Genomic DNA, 12,317 nt, shown 5'->3' with positions numbered 1-12,317 from the left:
GATCCACAAGTGGCTTGTGTTCTCTAGCTCAGGACCCCTAGTGAATCAGCCACTCATTCTCTCTCTGTCTCTCTCTGTCTCTCTGTCTCTGTCTCTGTCTCTGTCTCTGTCTCTGTCTGTCTGTCTGTCTGTCTCTCTCTCTCTGTCTCTAATGTAAGGCTTCTGAACTCTACTTTGGAACCATGTGTTCTCTCTCTCTATGATGCTGGGATTTTTTGACTTGTGTTAAATGTGGTCAACTCTTTACTAACATTTAATATGATTTAATAAATACTTAATGCCCCAAACTGGTGGAATAGCCATTAATTTATAGGTAGCAATATATTAGAAACCCCAGCTAAGTTCTCCAATAACTTAGAACAGAGACAGGCTTTCCCCTAATATTTCAAACAGCACAGTAGAAATGTTTGGGGGAACTTGTGACCTGGATTGGGGGGGGTGTAGGTGGCTAGCTCACCCAAAGAATTGGAGGTTCATCACAAACCTTGTAAAATTTAAAAAAAAAAGATGTATTAGGAGAGGAATATATGGAGGAGGAACAGATCATCTTGGTGACTTCTGCTGGAGTAAGAGAACACTGGTCTTTTGTATTTTTGTTTTGTTTTGTTTTGTTTTTTGGAGGGGGAATGATGGTTTGGTGACTTCCCCAGGGTCCCACAGCTAGTAAGTGTCAAGTGTCTGAGGCCGGATTTGAACTCAGGTCCTCCTGAATCCAGGGCCAGTGCTTTATCCACTGTGCCACCTAGTTGCCCCCAGAGATCTGTAGTAAAGAGGTATCAATAGAGTATGCATCATCCATTCAGATCTTGCATAGCATCTTATAGACCTTAGCATTGCTAATCAGCATACTGGAGCCATGGGAGAGAGCTGCTTTCCCTTTGGCCTAGGGAGGTTTTAAAATTTTGGAATTCTTGGGGGTCCAACTACAGATATATTACCAGGTCTAGAGATAGTAAAACCTGAGTTCAAATCCAGACTCAGATATTTCCTAACCTCTGTTTGTCTGACAAAAGGAGCAACTGGAGAAGGAAATGGCAAACCACTCTCAATATATTTGCCAAGAAATTGATCCACAGGGTAACAAAGAGTTGGTCATGTCTGATTGACTGAACAACAACAAAATCTAAGTACTAGTTATTATTATTAATAATAATAATAATTTTATTTACTAGTATTATTAATTATAAGTAATATTTCCATTGATAAAACCATATCTGTCTCTCATGTTGAACATTTGTCAGTGTAAAGGACTTTTCTAGGAAGAACTTCTTTTCTTGGACTTCAGTATCTGTAGTTGCTGAAGAAGTAGGGAATATAGCAACTGCAGTGGAAGTTTGCAGGGTGCATCTCCACTAGAATTGCTTCCTTAATGCCCATTCTCTTCTTGTCTTTTCATACATCTTTCTACTAGATGCAGCACCTCTGCTGAGCTGTTCTCTCTTCTGGGCTCACTAAAGATTCTCTTCTCCACAGGTTAGTTCCCAACTAACAGGACTTATTTTCCCCTGAAGTTCATGGTTCTCCTTTCTCTCTGCGGACAAAGGTCACATTCTTTGAAAATTCTTCCTTCTTTGAACTTCTATTGCCTCCAGGAATTGGGTTTTGGGATTAAGCCATGAATGGTATAGCTAGTCTTCAGCTAATTAATGTTAAGTTCCCTTAGCAATGCAATAAGAGACAGGTGTTCATGCTTTTAAAAGAGATAATAAAGTATGTTGTTGTTGTTGTTGTTGTTGTTTAGTTGTTTTTCAGTCATGTCTGACTTTTCATTAATTCATTTGGCATTTTCTTGGCAAAGAAAGTGAAGTGGTTTGCCATTTCCTCCTCCACTCATTGGACAGATGAGGAAACTGAGGCAAAAAGGGTTGTGACTTGCTCAGGGTTACACAGCTAGTAAGTGTCTGAGTCTGGATTTGAACCCAGGTCTGACTCCAGGTCCAGCACCTTATCCACTGTGCCACTTAGATGCCCTCATAATAAGATATAGACATGGCTTTGTAATTCATTAGCATATTAATACCTTCTTAATTCACTTATGTTCTCAATTTCTGTGATTATATAAGTTTATTTGGGGTTCAGAAACAAAAATCCACAGTAACCATATGTGGATTGTGTTTATGTATACACACATGTACATGTATATACAAATATATGTGTATGTTTATATGTATGTTCATGTACATATACATAGATATATGTACTGTTAACCTGTAAATTAAGGAAACAATCAATATAAGAGAAATAAAGTCTTTAATCAGGGCATAGCTTGGGTATTGCAAAGCTCTGAAGCTAGGAATACCCCAAAATGGGAAAAGAGGACAGGGTTTTTATGGGGTAACATGACAAAAGGAAACCAAAAGATTGCTCCAGAGTCAGGTACCACTACTTAATGTAAATGAACCTTAAAAAAAAAGAAACATTAGAACTGCTCCTAATTTAAGTATAGATGCTACTAACTTTAAATAGAAACTAATTAATGTAGGTGGACCCTTTTTACATAATAACAAAGTCCAGGGACTAAGGCAGGGATCATTTTGCTTGGGGGAAGGTCCATGAATTAATCAAGAGTCTGGGATTGACTAAAGCTTGGTTAGCCCCCAGGCAATTCATTTGTCTGAGAAGGGGGAGTGGGAGGGGATCAGTCCTCAGTAAATTTTGTAGTTATCAGTACACACATAGATACATATGCTTTATTTGTTTATTCATTCATTCATTCATTCATTCATTCATATATTTTTGTGGGGCAATGAGGATTAAGTGACTTGTTCAGGGTTGCTCAGCTAGTAAGTGTCAAGTGTCTGAGGCCAAATTTGAACTCAAGTCCTCCTGAATCCAGGACCAGTGCTTTATACACCATGCCACCTAGTTGTCCAACACATATGTTTTATTTGCTTCTTGGCAACTACCACTCACTGCTTACAGTTTTGCATGCTAGCATTAAGCAGAATGTTTAAACCCTCTTCTACATAACAGACTTTTAAATCCTTCAAGATAGCTATTATTTACTCTGGAAGCCTTCTTTACTCCATGCTTAACCTCTGCTCAATCCTTTCAACCAATTCTCATGTGGCATGATCTCAAGATCCTTCTTCCATATGATAATCCTTCAAATATTTTGAGAAAATTGGCATGCCTGCTTATACTTCCCTAAGTCTTCACTTCTTTAGTCTAACATATCCCCAGATCTTTGATTGGTTTTCAACCTCTATGGCACTTGAGTGACCTAATCAACTACCTTCTAAGTAAGTCATAGTGATGGGAGACTTAGCCTACCTTCCTGCTGCTTTCTGGTGCTTTTGTTCCTCTTCTGTTTCAGATCATTCTTCACACAGCATTTCCTGGATCTTGGGATTCTAATTACCCTGGGGGGCAATGACATCAAAATCAGCTGATATGTGACTATAGGGAGATAGGACTTTCATAGCATTTTGATGGACACTATTCATTAACTCTTTTAACATGTAGCATTCAGCTGCCTCTCTGGAAAAAATATAGGAAAAAATCTCCTGCAATGAAATGAATCTATATTAAAGTACATCTGAGCTTTTCAAATAAAAAGTAAATCCCCTCCTTGGGTGGGATCCACATCATCATGCAATTTGCAAGCTTGCCCAAGTGAGCTAGTTTCAGGGACTTTTAGATCCATGGAGCTGCTATTAAAGCGCCATCAAAGCATTTCTGACTCCATAGAATTAATCATGAAATCTGTTCCTGCCAGCTCACTTATCATATTCGAAATATTAATTTAGAGCAAAATTAAATCGGACACCCACCGACAGCAACATTTTGCCCTTCAGAACTCCCCTTCATATTGATTTATTAACGGCTGCCAGAACAGAGTACCGGAGCAATTTATTACTTCTTTCTGGATGTTTCTTTGTGCTTACAAATAGTCCTCTGGAGTGAGAGGTGTTATCTGACAGCCTCTTGACAAGGGTAGATTTTTTTTTTCCAATTTGCATAACATTCTTTGGATTTATTGGGATTTAAGGCAGAAGTTTCATTTTATTATCAAAAGCAATGGGTGGCTTGCTTCAGGAAATTTTAAAACCAGCTTGGTCATTTGATAATGGTGGAAGTCAGGGATAATATAAAACTTAGTGCACCATTGAATCTGCTCTCCATTTGCAATGAGGTGCCATAAAATACAGAAAGGAAGCATAGGGCGTCATTTTATGAACTACGTAAATATCCTTTTTTACTTCTGCCATTAAGACCTTAAATACCTGAGCTGCAGCAGCACTCAGCTGCTTGTGATGAAAGATCAAATGATCAACTCTGTGGGTACATATTCTAGGCAGTAAAAGTAAACAGCCCCCTAATCTTCAGACTAAGTGGCCTTCTTGTCCAGGGTGACATCACATAATCATACTGAGCAATATTTACTGAGATAAGATGAGGGGGAATTATTGGTTGAACAACTCACAAAAGAGCACCTCATTGAAAAACCATCCAAAGGCCTAAGTCTAGCAATGCTGGTCATTGCTTCCAGTAGATTCCTATAATTAAGTATTCATTCATTCAGTCAGTCAGTGAGTCAATGAGCATTTATTAAGTGTCTTATATGTTAAAGGACTTGAGTCAGAAGCTAAAGATCACTCAGATGCTTTCTACCGTTATCTCCTACTTCATCCCTGTTTCGCATGAAGAACCCGTTTCATTGCCAAGGTAAATCCTTCTACAGGCACTAGTGATCCCATATTATCCTATATTCTCTAAGAGACTGTATCCTCTATGATCCTTACCTACCCCCTAATCTCCAATATCTCCCTGTCTATAAACTAGATAAAAACAAAATATTGCCTGCCTTTAAAGTGCTTACATTCTTGGAAGTAAAGGTATAGCAACTAAATGGCACAGTGGATAGAACTCTGTGCCTGGAGTCAAGAAGCCCTGAGTTCATATCTAGTCTCAGATCCTAACTAGCTGTGCCTACCCTGGTTAAGTCACTTAAACTCTATTTGTCTCAGTTTCTTCAACTATAAAATGGGAATAATCACAGCACCTACCACCCAAGGTTGTTGTGAGAATGAAATGAGGTAATAATTGAAAAGCATTTAGCACAGTGCCTGGCACATAGCATCATTGTTGTTCAGTGATTTCAGTTATATCTCACTCTTCTTCACCCCATTTGGGGTTTTCTTGGCAAGGATACTGGAGTGACTTGCCATTTCCTTCTCCAGATCACTTTATAGATGAGGAACTGAGGCAAACAGTGTTAAGTGACTTGCCCAAGATCACATAGCTAGTAAGTGTCTGAGGACAGATTTGAACTCAGAAAGACAAGTCTTCCTCACCCCGGGCCTAGCATTCTATCCTCTGTGCTACCTACCTGCCCCTGGCACATAGTAGGTCTTATATAAATATATGTATGAATAATTTTGTATTATGTATATACATGATTCTATACAAAATATATACAAAATAAATTCCATCCAATTCATCATACATCTTTTAAGTACCTACTAAGTGCAAAACATTGTGGGAGATACTGGGGATACAAAGATAAAAACAAAACAGCCCCTGTCTTCTATGAAGTTATATTCTATTTATGGATCTAGTGGAGGTGGCAGACAACATGTATACAGATAAATAAATATAAAATACATACAAAACAAATACAAAGTAATTTTGGTTAGAGAACAAGCAAGTAGCAACCTCAGAAAAGACCTCATGTAGAAAAGAAGAGCCAGAATTGGGTACTGAAGGAATTCTAAGAGGTGTAAGGGAAGAATATATTTTAAGCATGGAGCGATCCTGCATGAAACATGAGAGAAAAAATCTGTAATATTTTTAATGAGGCACAGCAAGAGGACGTATTTGGCTTTTTCAAGAGTGTGTGAGGAGAAGTCATATGAAGTCAGTTTTGAAAAAAAATGTAGATTGGAGCAAGATTACAAAGCCCTTTAAATATCAAACAAAAATGTTTGCATTTTATTCTCCAAATAGTAAGGAGATTCTGATGATTCTTGAGCAGGGAGTGACATGGTCAGTAATGTACTTGAGAAATATCAACTTGGCAGCTATATAGAAGATGAACTGGAAAGGAGAGAAATTAGAGATAGTAACTAATTAGGACTCTTGGACCATATACCAGGAAGAGGTAACAATTAGGTTGGTGACCCCGTGAGATAGATGAAAGAGATGTTGTGAAGGTAGAGCTGATATGACTTAGCAATTGATTTAATATAGTGAGTGAGGGAGAGTGAAAGCAATTGATGACCTCAAGGTACTAAATGTGGATAATTGGAAAGATGGTGGTAACCTTAACAGAAATGGGGAAATTTTAGAAGCTCAGAAATGGCAATAATGATGAAAATTGCAGTACCTAGAGTCTTATGTCTGGCTAATAATAATAATAATAATAATAATAATAATAGCTTAATAAATGATTCTTGGGTAATTGATTTTAAGGATTAGACCTTACCAAGACACACACACACACACACACACACACACACACACACACATACACACACACACACTTTTTTTTTAATCTACCCAAGTAATAACACATTTTCCTTTTCAAATTTGTAGATCTCTGCATTCACAATATTTTAAACAAAAGAAGCTCTGATTCCTTTCCCACAGAATGTTTTTTTTCTTTTCTTATCTCTTTTTTTTTGTTTGTTTGGTGAGGCAATTGGAGTTAAATGACTTGCCCAGAATCACACAGCTAGTAAGTTGTCAAGTGTCTGAGGTCAGATTTGAACTCAGGTCCTCCTGACTCCAGGGCTGGTGCTCTATCCACTGTGCCACCTAGCTGCCCCTCAACAGAATGTTTTCTGATTCAGGACCCAATAGTGTGACAGTGCCCGGTTCTCAGAATAAAAGTAAACTATGTCTCCAAAAAATGGTTTGCCTTACTAAAAAAGAGAGTACTGCCAAGGATTGGGGTGTGGGAGTTACCACTGAATTGTGTAAAGCCTTTAGATATACATAGATCCATTGTTTACCCTATTGTCTTGTCTAGTACCTGTAAAATCGTACCAGAGTCTAGTACTATTGAAACAAGTGTGGATATCATATAAAACTTGCAAAAAGTCAGCCATATTTTCTGGGTGAGGGATTTCTTCCATCATTTATTTTGGGCTTGTCATTCTGGGTTTATTTTCTGTCTCAAATATATCCTTTCTATATGATGTATCCATTCTCTGGCTACTCTGAGTACTTAGTACTACACTCTGAATTCAGACATGATTCACCAACAAAATGACTGCTGCCCATTAATTTCTTTGAGAGTTTCTATTATCTTCATGGGCTCAGCCAAAGGGGACTAATCATTACACATCTAACACTGGTTCAGTTATCTGGAACATTCCCATTTCTTTCAAACACAATCTAATTATCACTATGGTCCTTTCAACATACTCTTCTGTGTCCCTTCTATTTTAGAAGGCATACTTCTATTTTTAGGCACAAAATTATCTTCACTGGGACTGAAGCCAGGGATCAACTAATGGAGGCAGAAGCAACAAATTTGTCCAAAAATTAGGGGGAGAAGCATTATGCATCTAGAGTTTCAAGAGATCAAAAAGCTACCTACTCTAACTTTCTCACATTATAACTGAAGAAACAGAATTATAGCAAGGTTAAATGACTTGCCTAGGGAATTCAGAAGTTGGAGAGTCAGGATTTGAACTCATGTCTGCTGGTTCAAAACCTAACACTTTATCCATGGTACCACATTGTTTTCATAAGTAATAATTGCTAAGTCCTGGCATTTATTCCTAGAAAAGGGCATGATAGCAACATAAGGCAAGGTAAGATTGACTTCAAATATCATTTCCAGTTGAGTATTTTTGTGGGTACTTTATTTTTTTTCCCCAATACTATTTAGTTATTACATCTAGGATTTGTGATTTCACCAGTGTGGTTATGTCTTCCATTGTCTCTGATCACAATTTTTCTAAGTTTTCTTTAGTAGAATATCTCTCTGAGTTTCTGGAATCAAAATAATTTATCATCATCATATTACTATTTTTGTGATGAGTCTCCATGGTTGGGTTGGCTGGTCCTCAAGTATCTAAAATACACTAGATTGCTTATTCCATACCCAAATCTAGTCTTCTTTGGCCATACTGGTGCAGACCAATACTCTACTGGCATAAACTTTGCAAACTCAGGATCATTTTATACCATAAGGAGGAAAGAAAGTAGACATGTAGACATTTTATAAGGGATATTTGATGATAATTTTTTAAAATTCTAACTTAGAAATTATCAAGACAAAGATGAAGAACTGCATAATTAGTCAATCTAAGACTTAGACCTAAAGTCTGCCTTTAATGAAGAAATAAAAGAGAAAGAAGATCCCCCAAATTAAAAAAAAATCCGAAAAAACCCCTTTGAACTCCAAGATACATCTAATTTTAATTACATCCCAATTATATGTGTGTGTGAGTATGTGTATTTTTGTCAGTTGTTTCTGAGTATTTCTTAAATGCAATGGTCCAAGCTCTTTTAACCACAAAAACAAACAAATATGTCTCATTAAAGAAATAATAGAGAAGCAAATCTTTCTTCTTTTTATTTAAAATAATAGCTTTGAAATCACATTCTTACTTCATCAAAATTGTATAAATATTCTCAAACTTCAGCAAAAATTTGGGGGAATAAGAATAGGATTGCATGGTATAGAGGAAAGGATATTGAAACTCATCTCAGGAGATACATTTTCCGATTGGGAAATGGATCTTATTCTTATAAATTTGGATCAATTCCTCATATACTTTTATCAGTGACTTTTACATTTTCCCCAGTTTATTGCTTCTTTTTTAGCCTTAGCTTTAGTGAATTTGTGAAAAGCATTTTCATTTTATGCAGTCAGTTACCCATTTTATAGTCTGTGATCCTCACTATCCCTTCTTTAGTCATAAACATTTCTCACCCATGTATTTGATGTATTTTTCCATAATATTCTAATTTGATTATGGCGTAATGTTTTGTATCTAGGTCATCTATCTATTTGGAGTTCATCTTGGTATAGAGCATGAAGTTCTGGTCTAACTCTAAATTCTTCCATATTTCCCATGTTTTCCAATGCTTGCAAAGCATTCTTCCATGTTTCCAGTTTGCCCATCATTTTTTATCATATGGTGGATTTTTATCCCAATAGTTAGAATCTTTGTATCTATCAAATGAAAGAGTACTAGATATATTTGATTCTGTTCCTGGAAAGGGGTATGATAGCAATGTAAGGTAAGGGAAAATTGACTTCAAACATCATTTAAGTTTTTATCTTTATGGGTACTTTATTTTTTTAAGTACTATTTAGTCATTACATCCAAGACCTGTGATTTCACCATGGTTGTTATACCTTCCATTGACTCTGATCAAAACTTCTCTAAAGCTTTCTTTAGTAGAATATCTGATCTATCTCTCTGTTTTTTAACCACTACCAAATTATTTTGAGAACTAGTACTTTATGTTAGAGTTTGATATTATGCACTGCTGAGACCCCATTGTCGCCACTTCTTTTCATTACTTCCCTTTGGATTCTTGAACTTTTTTGCTTCCATATGCATTTCATCATTATTTTTCTCTTTTTTATAAAATAATTCTTTAGTAGTTTGAGTGGAATGGCACTAAATAAGGAAATTAATTTAGGCAGCATACTCATTTTTTATTATATTGATTCAACCCACCCATGAGCAGTTTTAAGGGAAGAAACAGGCAATCTATAGCTATATGGGGGAAAATACTTCAAATCACTACTAACTAGAAAAAGATAAATTAAAGCAATTCTGAAATCATCAGATTTACAAAGATGACAAAAAAACATTCCCCAACTGAGAAATGGTCAAAGGATATGAACAGGCAGTTGTCTGATAAAGAAGTCAAAGTTATCTATTGCCATATGAAAAAATGCTCTAAATCACTGTTGATCAGAGAAAGGCAAATTAAAACAACTTTGAGGCACCACCTCACACCTATCAGATTGTCTAATATGACAAAAAAGGAAAATAACAAATGTTGGAGAAGCTGTGGAAAAATTGGAACACTAATGCATTGTTGGTGGAGCTGTGAACTGATCCAACCATTCTGGAGAGCAATTTGGAATTATGCCCAAAGGACTATGGGACTGTTCATACCCTTTGACCCAGTGATACCACTGCTAGGTCTGTATCCCAAAGAGATCATGGAGGAAGGAAAAGGGCCCACATGTAAAAAAAAATATTTATAGAAATATATATATTTCTTTGTGGTGGCAAAGAACTGGAAATTGAGGGAATGCCCATCAATTGGGGAATGGCTAAAAAAGTTGTGGTATATGAATGTAAAGGAATACTATTGTGCTATAAGAAAAGATGAGCAGGAAGATTTCAGAGAAACCTGGAAGGACTTATGTGAACTGATGTTGAGTGAGATGAGCAGAATCAGGAGAACATTGGACACAGTAACAGCAACATTGTGTGATGAACAATGGTGATAGACTTGGCTCTTTTAAGAATTGCAATGATACAAAACAGTTTCGAATAACTCATGATAGAAAATGTTCTCAACATCCAGAAAAAATAACTGTGGATTATGAATGCAGATTGAGCCATACTGTTTCTACTTTTGGGCATTCTTTCCCTTTCTTTTTTGAGGTTTTTCCCTTGTACTCTGATTATTCTTTCACAATATGACTAATGCAGAAATACGTTTAATGTGATTGTACATATATAACATACATCAGATTGCTTTCTGTTGTGGGGAGGACGAAAACAATGGAGGGTGGGAGAAAAATTTGGAACTAAAAATCCTATGCAAACAAATGTTGAAAACTATTCTTACATTTAGCTGGAAAATAATAAAATACTCTCATTTTTTTTTAATGACAAAAAAGGAATATAATAAATGGAAATGAGGTAAAACAGATACATTGATGTACTGTTAGTAGAACCGTAAATGGGTACAAGCATTTTGGAAAACTATTTGGAATTATACTTTAAAAAAATTTACTAAACAATGCTAAGCAGTGTATATCCTTTGCCCCAGCCATATCATTGTTCACTCCATAGCCAAAAGATATTTTTAAAGTCTAAATTTTAAAATCTAAAAGTAAACAATCCTATATTTACAAATATAGAATACACACATTTGGGTGTATGTATGTATGTATGTGTATCAGCTCTTTTCATGGTGACAAAAACTGGAAACTAGGGAGATGCCCATCAATTGAGGAATGGCTAAATAAATTCTAATGTATAAATGCTATAGAATAGTGATGTACTATAAGAGATGAAGAAATAGATGATTTCAAAGAAACATGGATTTACATGAAATTATAGAGTGAAGTAAGCCGAACCAGAAGACAATTTATTACAGCCATGCTATAAAATGGAACAATCTTAAAGAATGTTAAAAATTTTTGATGAATGAATAAAAAGAGGAAAATAATTTATACAACAACATTTCAAAGACAAACAACCTTAAAAGTTGCATTAATTATGCTCAATGCAGTAACCATCCATAATTCCAAAAAGTCCATGATGAAACAAAATATCTACCAGCTAACAGAGAAATAATAGATTTGGAGTGCAGAATGAGACATATCTTTTTATATATATTCAACGAAGGAATTTGTTTTCCTTAATTATGTATATTTGTTACAAAGAATTTGCTTTTCTCATTTTTTAATGATGTAGGGAGTTCAAGAGAGAGAAAATAGATTTTTAAACTAATTTTAATAGAAAAGGTGGGGTGTTATATATATGAAATAGTACATGCACTTTAAATGAGGTTATTGAAATATTAGTTTAAATTAACACTTTAAAAATTGCTACAGAAGTGCTAGGTTCAGGGTAATATCTAAATATTGGTAATACAAAAACACATCATTTTTAGAGAAATTACAAGGGCATAGGGCATAGGTAGAGAAAGAAAAATGGAATGAGCAACATTCATATGGCTTGAGCCCCCTTTGTCTAATGGAAAGAATACAGTTCTGGAAGTTAGGAGACCTAGGTGCTAGCACCTATAATTCTACTCACTTTGTAGGTTTTAAGCAAGTCATTCAAACCTAAAGACTTCATTTATCCAATGGCAATGGTAATATTTCTATCTACCACACAGGCCTACTGGAAGGAAGAAAAAAGATTATAAATGAGAAAGCATTTTTAATAGTTTCAGTGTTTATAAAATGAGAAGCAGAGTGGCATAGTTGATATGAAGACTTGGGTTCAAGTCTGACCCCTGTTACATACTGGCTTATGACCATCAACAAGGCAATTGATCTGTCAGTGCAGCTATGCAATGTTCTTGATATTCTAAGTTGAAAATGAGTTTTCAAACTTCATTATCCAAGAGAAAGTAATAAGCATTTATTAAAC

The sequence above is a fragment of the Dromiciops gliroides genome, chromosome 2, assembly GCF_019393635.1.
Source record: "Dromiciops gliroides isolate mDroGli1 chromosome 2, mDroGli1.pri, whole genome shotgun sequence".
NCBI classification, from domain to species: Eukaryota; Metazoa; Chordata; class Mammalia; order Microbiotheria; family Microbiotheriidae; genus Dromiciops; species Dromiciops gliroides.
The sequence above is the reverse complement of the archived record's forward strand: the minus strand, read 5'-3'. Positions refer to the sequence as shown.